Genomic DNA, 10,902 nt, shown 5'->3' on the forward strand with positions numbered 1-10,902 from the left:
TTTTGAGTTGAGAAAACAACTGCCAAACAAGCTTTTTCCATAGGAGTGTAATTGAGTTCATAACCAACTAGGGTTCTACTAATATAGTAGATGGCTCTCTCTCTGCTATAATCATCATGTTGTGCTAGAAGTGCCCCTAGAGTAGTAGGTGTTGCTGATATATACAAGGTCAAGGGACAACCAGGAACTGGTGGAACCAAGATAGGGGGATTGGTGAGATACTGCTTGAGCTGATCGAAGCTGCACTGACATAAAAGATCCCACTTGAAGTTCTCATTCTTCTTTAGCAAGTGTGAAAATGGTGTACACTTATCTGCAAGTTGGGAGATGAAGCACCGGACAGATTGAAGTTTTCCCTGAAGAGAGTGAAGTTGTTGTAGTGTCTAGGGAGGAGGCATGTCTAAGATAGCCTTGACCTTTTTGGGGTCAATCTCTATACCTCGTTTAGAAACTATGAAGCCTAGAAGCTTGCTAGATGTGACCCCAAAGACACACTTCTTGGGATTTAGCATAAGATGATATTGGGCCAACCTATCAAAGACTTTTTCCAGGTCAGCAAGATGATCCATGAAGGTGTGAGATTTGACTAGGATATCGTCCACATAATCTTCCAAAATGCTATGGATAAGATCATGGAAAATGGCTATCATAGCTCTTTGATAGGTAGCCCCAGCATTCTTTAGGCCGAAAGGCATCATGGTGTAGCAAAAGGTTCCCCAGGGGGTAGTGAATGTTGTCTTATGCTGATCCTCTTCTGCAATATTGATCTGATTATACCCAGAAAATCCATCCATAAGGGACAGGATTTCATGTCCAGCTGTAAGATCTACAATCATATCTATGTTGGGCAAGGGAAAATCATCCTTTGGACAAGCTTTGTTAAGATCTCTAAAATCAGTACAGATTCTGATGTCACTGGAAGGCTTAGTGACAGGGACCATGTTGGAGATCCATTCTGAGTAGTCGATAGGTCGGATAACCTTAGCAGCTAACATTCTTTCTAGTTCAGCTTTGACTAGTAATGCCACCTTGGGGTGCATTTTTCTAAGCTTTTGTCTGACGGGCTTGATCTTTGGATCAACTGCAAGATGATGAACTACAAGCTTTGGATCAAGTCCTAGCATGTCCTGATATGACCATGCAAATCGGCCAATGTTCTCTCATAAAACCTCAAAGAGGAGGTCAGCTTGGTCTTGTGATAGGGATGCAGCAATGTGAACAATTCTAGGGATCTCTGAAGAACCAATGTTGACTTCTCTAGTATCCTCTATTAGAATAGAAGATACCTCTGGTCAATTATCTTGAGGATGCAATACTAAATCCTCATGTTCTGCTTGTGGCTCTAGATTTTCTTGCTGAGGGGTTCTCTTCGCTGCCTTAGCTAGTCCCAGATTTACCTTAGTTCCAGTTTTGGATGTATCAAAACTAGGTTGGGGATTTTCTCCAAAATACCCCTTGGGATCTAGCTTGTAGATGTAGGCAGAATCTGGCTTTGTCTTCTTATGAGGAGTTTCAGCTCCCATGAATCTTAGAAGTGCTTCCTCTGATGCGAACTCATCAATATGTATGACACTTGGTTGGTCCCAATCTATGAGTTGTGGATGAGCAAGTGGTAGGTCAATGAGATGGATGGATAGTTCTCGGAGAACAGAGTCTCCTAGGAAGATTTGGTCTGGGATATCGTCGTAGGCTCTCTTTTCAACTTCCTCAGGAATGTCTTCGATTTCGACAAGGTTGCGATGGATGTTCGAAAAAGCGTGACCGTTCTCGTTGGTGCCGCCAGTTGTGGGTATGCCAAAGCCAAGACCTGACTTTATTTCCCAATTATGTGCTTCGATGGGACATTGCATGCCCCTTTCTTCTGGTCCTAGTCCACCTCCTTAATAGTTCCATTTTTTAGTGATGAGCTTATGTTGTTGGGGATACTTCTGGCTAAAGTGATCAAGGCGTGCTTGATTTCTTGGAGGTGCATCCTTATGTAACCAATTGTTGATATCTGGAGTGGGCTCCTCATGAAGAGGGGTTTTTGAGGACACAAAGGTGGTTGGGCCAAACTGTTTGTATCGAGGAGGTGGAATCTCCTTAGCTTTGTGATATGTTGGCCGTCCATGGGTATGTGGATCAAGTGGGATTGCTCCGACAGTAAATGCATCTGATAGACTATATTCTCCACAACCTTTGTTGTTGATCTTTACGGTAGATAGGGTGGAGGCAAGGATGGTTTCTGCGTCATTACAAGTGTGGGATGAGCTGGTGATGGCTGTGCCAATGTCTATTCCAGGGCAATGGTTTGTATATGAAGCTTCAACCACATTGCAGTAAGCAAAGGGTTCTGGATCGGCGTGGATGGTTACCTCAGTGCCCTGATGCAGAAATTTGATGCACTGATGGTAGGTGGATGGAATGGCCTTCATAGCATGAATCCATGGGCGATCGAGGAGGATGTTAAATGGTAGGTTTAGATCAACAACATGGCAAACTGTCTCTTGGATGACCGGCCCAACCTTGATTGGTAGCAAAATAGTCCCTTTTGTGGTCCTTTCCAAGTTGTCATAAGCTTTGATGGTGATAACCTCACTGATCATATTTGCCTCAGTATACCCAGCTTGTTTTATGAATTTTAGGGTGCAAATGTTCAAGGCTGATCCATTATCTATCATTACTCTTTTCACGGAAAAATTGGATACCATGATGGCTATGCGAAGTGAAAGGGTGTGATCTGGCTCAACCGCGGGTATGTCGGTGGGTTTGAAAGATAGGGCACATGAGGATGAAAGGTGTCCAACAAGATTACAAAAATCAGTAGCATTGATATCAGAAGGGACATGGGATTCTATGAGAGAACTGTCAAGGATGTCTTTGTACACAGGACTAGTGCGGAGAAGGTCTAAAATGGATACTTGGGCTGGCATGTTCCCAAGGTGTTCCAAGATATTGTACCAGCTTTTGATGGAGCTGATGATGTTGATGAAACTGGTGGGCCTGTGATGTTAAATCGCGCTCTTCGAGTGGTGACTGCACACTCATTGTCTGGTCCTTGGATATTGATAACATTGACAGAAGGCTCTTTCTTAGATATACAACCTATAAGGCTACCATAGTCTATATAGGATGAAGTGTGGTCATTGTTCTTCCCATGCTGTTGGTTTGGCTGGTGATTGTTGGTGTTGCTTTGGATAGGTGCTTTTCCAGGATTTTGGTCATTGTGTGGAGGAAAAGCATTTTGATAAATCTGTAAGCCTGCATTGGGAGAGGTTTGGGCACCAATAGTGGTTTCCTTCTGATCAATGAGGTCCTGCACATAGTCTTTCAGTTTCATGCATCTAAGGGTGGTGTGACCGTTTACCCTATGGAACTTGCAATACTCATTGTCCTTGTACCATGCAGCTTTGGATTGGCTTGGATCAATTTGCTGAGTAGGAGGAAATGTGATGAGGTTTTCCTTAGCCAATTTCTCAAAAATAACATCCAATGGCTCACCAAGGGGTGTATAGTTTCTAGGTGCAGGTTGGAATCTGGGCTTTTTCCCTGTAGCTACATTGATGGCATTAGCTTGATTGTTAGACCCTTGAAAGTTGGGTCTTGTATTGTGGTTTTGATAGCTTTGGTTATTTCGTTGTTGGTAATTGATAGCTTGTTGGTTGTTTGTTTGATATGGTGGGTTAGACTGGTTTTGAGAAGGACCAACGATATTCACATGTCTGGTGTCAGTAACCCCATCTGTTGCAACATGTTTGTTTTTGTTCCAATACCTAGACTTGTCATTGGAATGTGATTGATTTTGGTTGGCCTCTTTGTAAATCTTTACCACACCATCTTTGATGAGTCCTTGCTCAAGAATCATTCCTTTCTCTTTGATATCCTTATAGGTCTGCAACCAGTTCATGGTCATGTGGTGAGCCAAGCTAGGATGTGCATTATCAATAAACATTTTCACCACATGGCATTCTGGCAAGGTGCAGGATATGTGGGTGGTAAGAGTTTGCCATCTTTGCAGGTATTCGGCAAGGCTTTCTCCACCTTTTTGCTTGGTGTGGACAAGATCAACTATTGATAGCTCTGTTTCAACAAGATGGGCATATTGGGCTACAAATGCCTCAGACAATTCAACAAAGTTTTTAATTGTGCCATAGGGGATTCTATAAAACCATTCAAGAGCTGGTCCAGCCAAGCTTTTGGGAAAAAGGCGCAAGAGGAAGACATCATTGTATGCCACGTCCTGACAATGCATGTAAAATTCTTTGATATGTGTGACAGGGTCTCCTTTTCCTCTGAATTTGTCAAATTTAGGTACCTCGAAGTGTTCGGGAAATGGTGTCATGGTAATGGCTCTATCAAATGGGTAAGGACACACATTCTCAAACTTGAATGTCTTTGAATCATTCCCTTCTTGGATGGATTTCAGAGCTGTCTTCATTTGCTCCCACTCTGAATTGATAGGTGATGGTTGGGGTGCCCCCAATGTAGGAGTGCCTTGAGGTAGGTATGTGCTGGATGGGGCCATTGAATATGGATGGTTATGAGGGATTTTCTGATAGGGATTGTACATTGTTTAGGCAGCTGCATGGTGGATGACGGGTTGTTGAGGGGGAGGTGGCGCATATTGCTGCATGTGCTGCGAGGCTTGCTGTTGATATGGGATTTGAGGTTGGGATTGAGGAACATAAGCTGGCTGTGGGGTAAATGGATTGCTTTGTGGAGGTAAGGTATAAGATGGTTGTGAGGCTTGGGGAAAGGATCGGAGGGGTTGTGGGGTTTGACCAATATATGTGGGTTGTGCCCCCATTTGGGATGGCATCTGTAAATAATTGGTGGTTGGCTGGGGTGGTGGATTACCTCCTAAAAGTGGCATTGAAAAGTAGTTGGTAATTGGAGGTAATGGATTAGTTGGTGGTGGAGGTGGTGGGAATTGAAAGCTTGGGAATGGAACTGATGGGGTTTGATAGCTTTGTGGCTGGATTTGGAAGCTTGGTAGAGTGGTGGTGGGAGCTGGGGTCACTGGGGAGCTTGGTAGAAGATTGGCAGTAGCTTGTGGGATTTGATAGCTTTGTGGAGTGAAGGTAGTAGCTTGTGGATTTGTGGCTGGTGGTATTGAGCTCCCAAGACTTAATAGAAATGATGGGATTGTACTTTGGGCTGTGGTGAACAAGCTGGGGGCGATGAAAGGTTGATTACTTGGCCCCATGGGTGGCATCCCTGTTGTATATTGCTGAGGTTGGCCAAAGATGCTAGCACTAATTTGGGAGATGGGTGGATTTGGAAGGCTGGGTTGGGGAGCAGCAGCAATAGTGAAGGGGGTGAGCGGTGAGATGTTTTGGGTAAAGGGGGTTTGGAGCGGAGAGGTATGAACCAAGGATGGAGTGGTGGTGGCTGGGTTGGCTTACGACATGGAGATTTCAACTTGGGTGGATGATGGTATGTTTGGGTCTGTTGGGTCATATGGATTGGTTGAAGGCTCTTCTTTTGGAATAAATTGAGGATAATTTGGATCATAAGAGCCTATGGGTGGTGGCAGCTGCCCAAACAATGGGTGAGATGGATCTGATAATGGAGGGGGTCTTCCAAAGTCAAAGGTTCCTACATTGTCCCTTCAAAAATTAGCCATGATTGTCTCTTTGTTTTTGTCTATAATGGCATTTACCAATACTGCATTTCCTGGTTGGTTCATGAAAGCTTCAATGTCAGTAGGTGATGGCATAGCTTGCTCTGGGCTGAAGGATGGCTGAGTGCTCAAGGGGGGTGAGGCTGTTCGATCCAAATGATAGGGCTCCATTGTTTCTTTCTTCTTGGCTAAGCGAGTGATGGGTGGCATGAAAAATGCTCCTAGGGATGAGATGCAATAATGCTGATGGATGCAAAAGGGGGAAGGCTTTTCTATGCAAATTATTTCCTAGGTTGAGGAAAAGCTATATGACAAAACCTAAGGAGGATTGGGTTGGGGATTCTAACTTCAAAGATATGTTGTCACAGCACAAAAGGTCTGCTTTCCTATGTGCAAGCTTGGTGGTGATTGTGTCAACTTAAGGATAGACTGATGATCCTTTAGGAGGAACACGAGATTGACCACTTGTGAATCCCAACCTTTAGCTCAAGATGATGAGGGATAACAAGTGACAAAGCTAGATTACCCTAGACAAAGCTCTGTCAAAGGGATAACCTTGGTGAGATTGGTGGATTTGGAAGATTTTAGGAATGGCAAACTTTTAGCAAGGTGACAACAATTTTGAAAGCTTAGATATGCAGAATTTTGATTACTGGCTAGATGGTATGATTCTAAATGATATGGATGAGCTAATAATGCTTAAGGGGATAACCTAAGATGGCTGGCTTTTCTACAAAGATGACTCTAAAGTGAAGCTTATCCAAGAAGATGTGGAGAAACAAGGGTGTCTAATCATAGAAATCATGCCTAGTTGGTAAGGCATAAGCAGGATTAACTCCTAGATGTTAGCTAAATTTGATGGTACGCTCTAACTAGGCCTCTTGAAGTGCTTCGTCGGTAGCTTTTTCCTCTGCTTTGTGGAGTTTGGCAATTCGTGGGCTTGGTGTTATTTCTTTTCTCTTGGCTGAAAGTTCTTGGTATGCTAGAGATGGCTTGAGTTTGACCTTGTGAGACTTTTGTTTGGGTTTGGGTTGTTCCGACATAAATTCCTGAATTTTCTTGGCTTTGGGAAAAATCTCAGTTGTTTTGCTTCAACTTGTTCAACTTCCAAAATAGGCAGTGACTACGCTAAGTGTGCCCTACGCTAGGATTGACCAAGTTTGGCAAACATTCATTCAACAAGTAAAATAAAAACAAGCAATAGATAGGAACACCCAGATAGAAGTTTGTGGTTCTCAGAATGTGATACTTGCGCCAAGGAGTGTGTATGTTCTACAAATGTTTCGATCAGTCACTCCAAACACATTAACATCCTAGATGGTTTTCTGCAAGGCAGACAATTGGTTTAGCTAGGGAGTCCTCGATATACGCAAGGTACGTGAGGCCCAAATCCATAGATGAGACCAAAAGGATGTCACACAGCCGAGAGGAGTGGTAACCCACTTCTCCTCTTTCACTTCTCAAGGGTATAAAGTTCCTTGAGGCTTAGCCCGAATGACAAAATCTCAATCCCAAGAGAGGTGTCTTTCGATTCACCTCCCGATTCTTATACTTCGCCGGAACGTTGGAGTTGAGGTTGTCCAAGGGGTGATGAAATCCCCAAGTAGGCCTCCTAAAAAGAAACAAGGTTTTGGATCCTAATCTTATGCACCCAAGATGGCCTCGAAAGACGACAAGGGGAGAGAAGACTCGGATGACCTTGGGCTAAAAAACACACTTGTTCTTTTACCAACTGACTCTTATGTGTGCTAATCTAGACTTTGCAAGCACTCATGTTTAAGAGACAATGTTCAATTCCAACTTGAAGCGCCAACAAAAGTAAATCGATCAAAGAATGCAAACAATAAGAAGAGTTAGGGTCAACAAAAGAAAACTCGCGCGCCCGGAGGCCCTCCATGTCAAGTATCGATTAATTTTCTTTAAGGCATTCAAGATTGAGTGTGAGTTTGTTTTAAGCCCAAAAAAAAAGTGTGTGAGATTCGATTTCAAGCGCGCGCCCGGAGGCTCTCCATATCAGTTGTTGTTCAATTTTAGTGCCCAAACTTGAAGTGTGATAAATTTAATCTAGAGTTTTGGCCATTTATGCATTATTTCTTGATCTTGGTTTCAATCACCATTACTGCTTGACATGAGTGTTAGCTATGAATGTCTCCTTTGAGTGTGTTTTTGGTTGGATCATTATCTCCATCAACATGGTAGGAGTAGACCTACGAGTTTCATGTGGTTGGGAGGTGTAGCTACCTTCACCACTACTAGGGACTGGTGTATAGAGATGGTCTATTGTCTCGGTATGACCATTGCTGGATGTTTTCACTTGGTACTTTGGGTTCCAGAGTATGCTTTCTTTTGATTTATGAATTCATTGGAATTCTTGTATATCATGTCTAGATGATGTTAGTTTATTACACATTTTCTTATTATGATGTTTAGCATATGATAGATGATGTTATCTGCTTAGTTGGAGTATCTATTGCTTTTGGTTTAGCATATTAGATTTCCTATTCTAATGATGTTATTACACTTTAGTAGTGACATCCTTATAAGGAAACTCTTACTATCTAGTTGGTAGTTTGGGATGTTATGCATAGGGGATGGCTAGGAATTTTGAGGTCTCATGATGCTATTATGGTTGGGAGGAATCACACACTTAGTTTTTTGTTTTAGTTCACTATAATGTTGCTTTTAGTTATTTCCCTTCACTACTGTGTATAAATGTTTAGATTCAAATTTTGGCTTTCCATCTTTCAATTATTTGGTCAAGGGTCTCTCCTTGATATGTGGGTCTAGTACTCCTCGATGTGGAGGAATTTTATTCCTTAGCTTTTTACCTTTTTGTTTTCTTGCATGCTATTTTGGATTCTCTCACGAGGATGTAAAAGATTGCATGGTGTGTTGGGTTTTTGTGTGTGTATTTTGACACTTTCTCACACAAAAGCCCACACTAGTGTTGGGGTACTTTGGTGTTAGTTTGTGGTGACTGATCAGAAAAGTACTGTACATACTTCATAATTTTTTTGGGCCATGGTCAACATTGTGGCTGACATATGGCCGATATTTTGTAACCCTAAAGTGGCATAAATTTACTTGTATAAAAGGGCTTAGGGTTAGGTATTTTCATTATGTTGTGATGCAAAATTGGTTCTTGTAGTAGTATTGAGTTGTAAGGGATTACAGATTGTAATCAAGTTATAATTACTGAATCGTAATAATATCAAACTTGCTATTTGGTGGACGTAGCCTAGGGATTGGGTGAACCATGCTAAATCTTGGTGCCTTGTGTTCTTTTCTGTGTGATCTATTATTTTCTGTTATTGGTTATATTTTCATGTAATTGTTATTTTCTATCCATGGTTTAATCCTATCATTTGGGTGCTAGATCAAGTACTTCCTCACACCCTTTGATGCATTTCCTTGTGTGAAATGCATATTCTCGTGGGTAGTGTTGCACTTTCTCATGCAAGATTGTGTCAACCTATTGTCCTCACATGAAAAATAGGGGGTATCCTTGTTGGTTTTCAGGAAACACATTTTGGTGTTTTTAGTACCCTTTAGGTTTGCTAGTGTTTCTTTGTTTTTGCAATTCAAAGATTTTAGTTTCTACTATCATAGTGGTGTTTCATCCTTCAGTTGGTCATGTCAATTTAGGTAGTGGCATTTGGAGATTCATTGGTTGCTGGGACTATGGTTAAGTCTTCTATTACTATCTTTGTGATCCCTATATGATATTGTTGTGTGCACTCATACTTGTAAAATTATTATTTTTATCTTGGATCATATTTATCATTGTTCCAAGGATCTTTAGGCAGGGCACTACATCTGGTATCAGAGCCCATGTTGCTACATTAGGATCTTTGTGTTTTGCTTCTACTATGGTTTTTTGTTTTTGTTTTGTGTGCATGGTTAGTTACTAGTTATTATTTTGTTATCTTGTTGTGACTCTTATGCTTGTGACTCATATGTTCTAGTTTTATCTTGTTGCCTCCTTAGAGATGCCTCCTGCATGTAGACTTAATGGTCAGGGTGGTACCCTTAGCAATAACCATGGAGACAAACACCAGGAAGAGGAACATCAGAATGGAGTAGGAGAACAAGGTAATAATGAATAGAATGGCATTATGGTATTGATGCCAGTACTTTAGGAGATTCTTGCTTGGTTGGGCCTGTAGAACAAGAATTAGTATGCAAAGAACATTAACAAATAAAGTAAACATTCACAAACCAAAAACTAAATTCACATATATGCTTAGAAAAAGAAAGAGAACAAGAAGTGCAAACCTCACAAGAGAAAACACTCCATGCTTTCTTGATTCTGTAGATGTGTCCTTTTGCTGTGGATGTATGCTCAAGATGCTCAAAAGCTGCTTCAATGGAGATGGGTAATGGCAAATTGATAGCTTTGTGAGCTCTCAATTTGGCATTATAAGGGTATGGTTGATGGCTTTGGTTCTCAAAATAGCATGGTAACTTTAGCTCAAAGATTGTTGATGAAATGGCTTGGGATGGGATTCAATTTATAGGCTAAGGGGTAGAGAGATTGAGGGTTTAGATGCAAGGATGGATGAAGGCTTAAGGAGGGCTAAGATGCACTCAAAGGAGAGCACATGGATTGTGCTTGTTTAGCACCAATGAGAAGGTGACAGTTGTCACAAGGAGGATGAGTGTGAGAGGGTAGGGTAAAGGGTTGGTTAAAGGCATGATGAGTGGGGTTGAGTATGTAAGAGGGATGTAAGAGGAATGAGTGTGGAAGAGGGAAGAGTGTGGAAGATGGGTGTAAGAGTCATGAGTGGGCTTGTAAGAGTCTTTATGTTTTGTAAGAGCACTCATGACTTGGTGGTTGGGATTTTTGAGGGGAGACTTTGGTTTGGATTAGGAAAGTCTTAAACTTGTTTAAGGAATGTGACAACATTAGGGGGTGGATTAGGCTTGGGTTTAGGATTAGATTAGGGATGTTAGAGATGTGCAAGTGGATGATATTAAATAGGGTGGGTGAGTTAGTGGCTAAGCTTGGTTAGTATGGGTGGATGGGGTGGATTAGGCAAAATGGAGGATTAGAGATAGGTTAGGGGTTTTTGAATTTGAGGATTTCATTTATCAAATAGATTTATTTAATAAATGGGGATTTTTGAAATTAGATAGGAGAAAAGGATTTAATTGATAAATAATAGATTATTTGATTTATCAATTAGGACTATAGATGATTAATTAAATTAATCAACTAGGGGATGACAAAGGATTAATTAAATAGAAATTTAATTAATAATGCCTTTTTAGAGATGGCTAAATTAGATTACCAAAGCAGT

Source organism: Cupressus sempervirens, chromosome 5 (assembly GCF_028749045.1).
Source record: "Cupressus sempervirens isolate cs-2001-9-10 chromosome 5, ASM2874904v1, whole genome shotgun sequence".
Taxonomy (NCBI): Eukaryota; Viridiplantae; Streptophyta; class Pinopsida; order Cupressales; family Cupressaceae; genus Cupressus; species Cupressus sempervirens.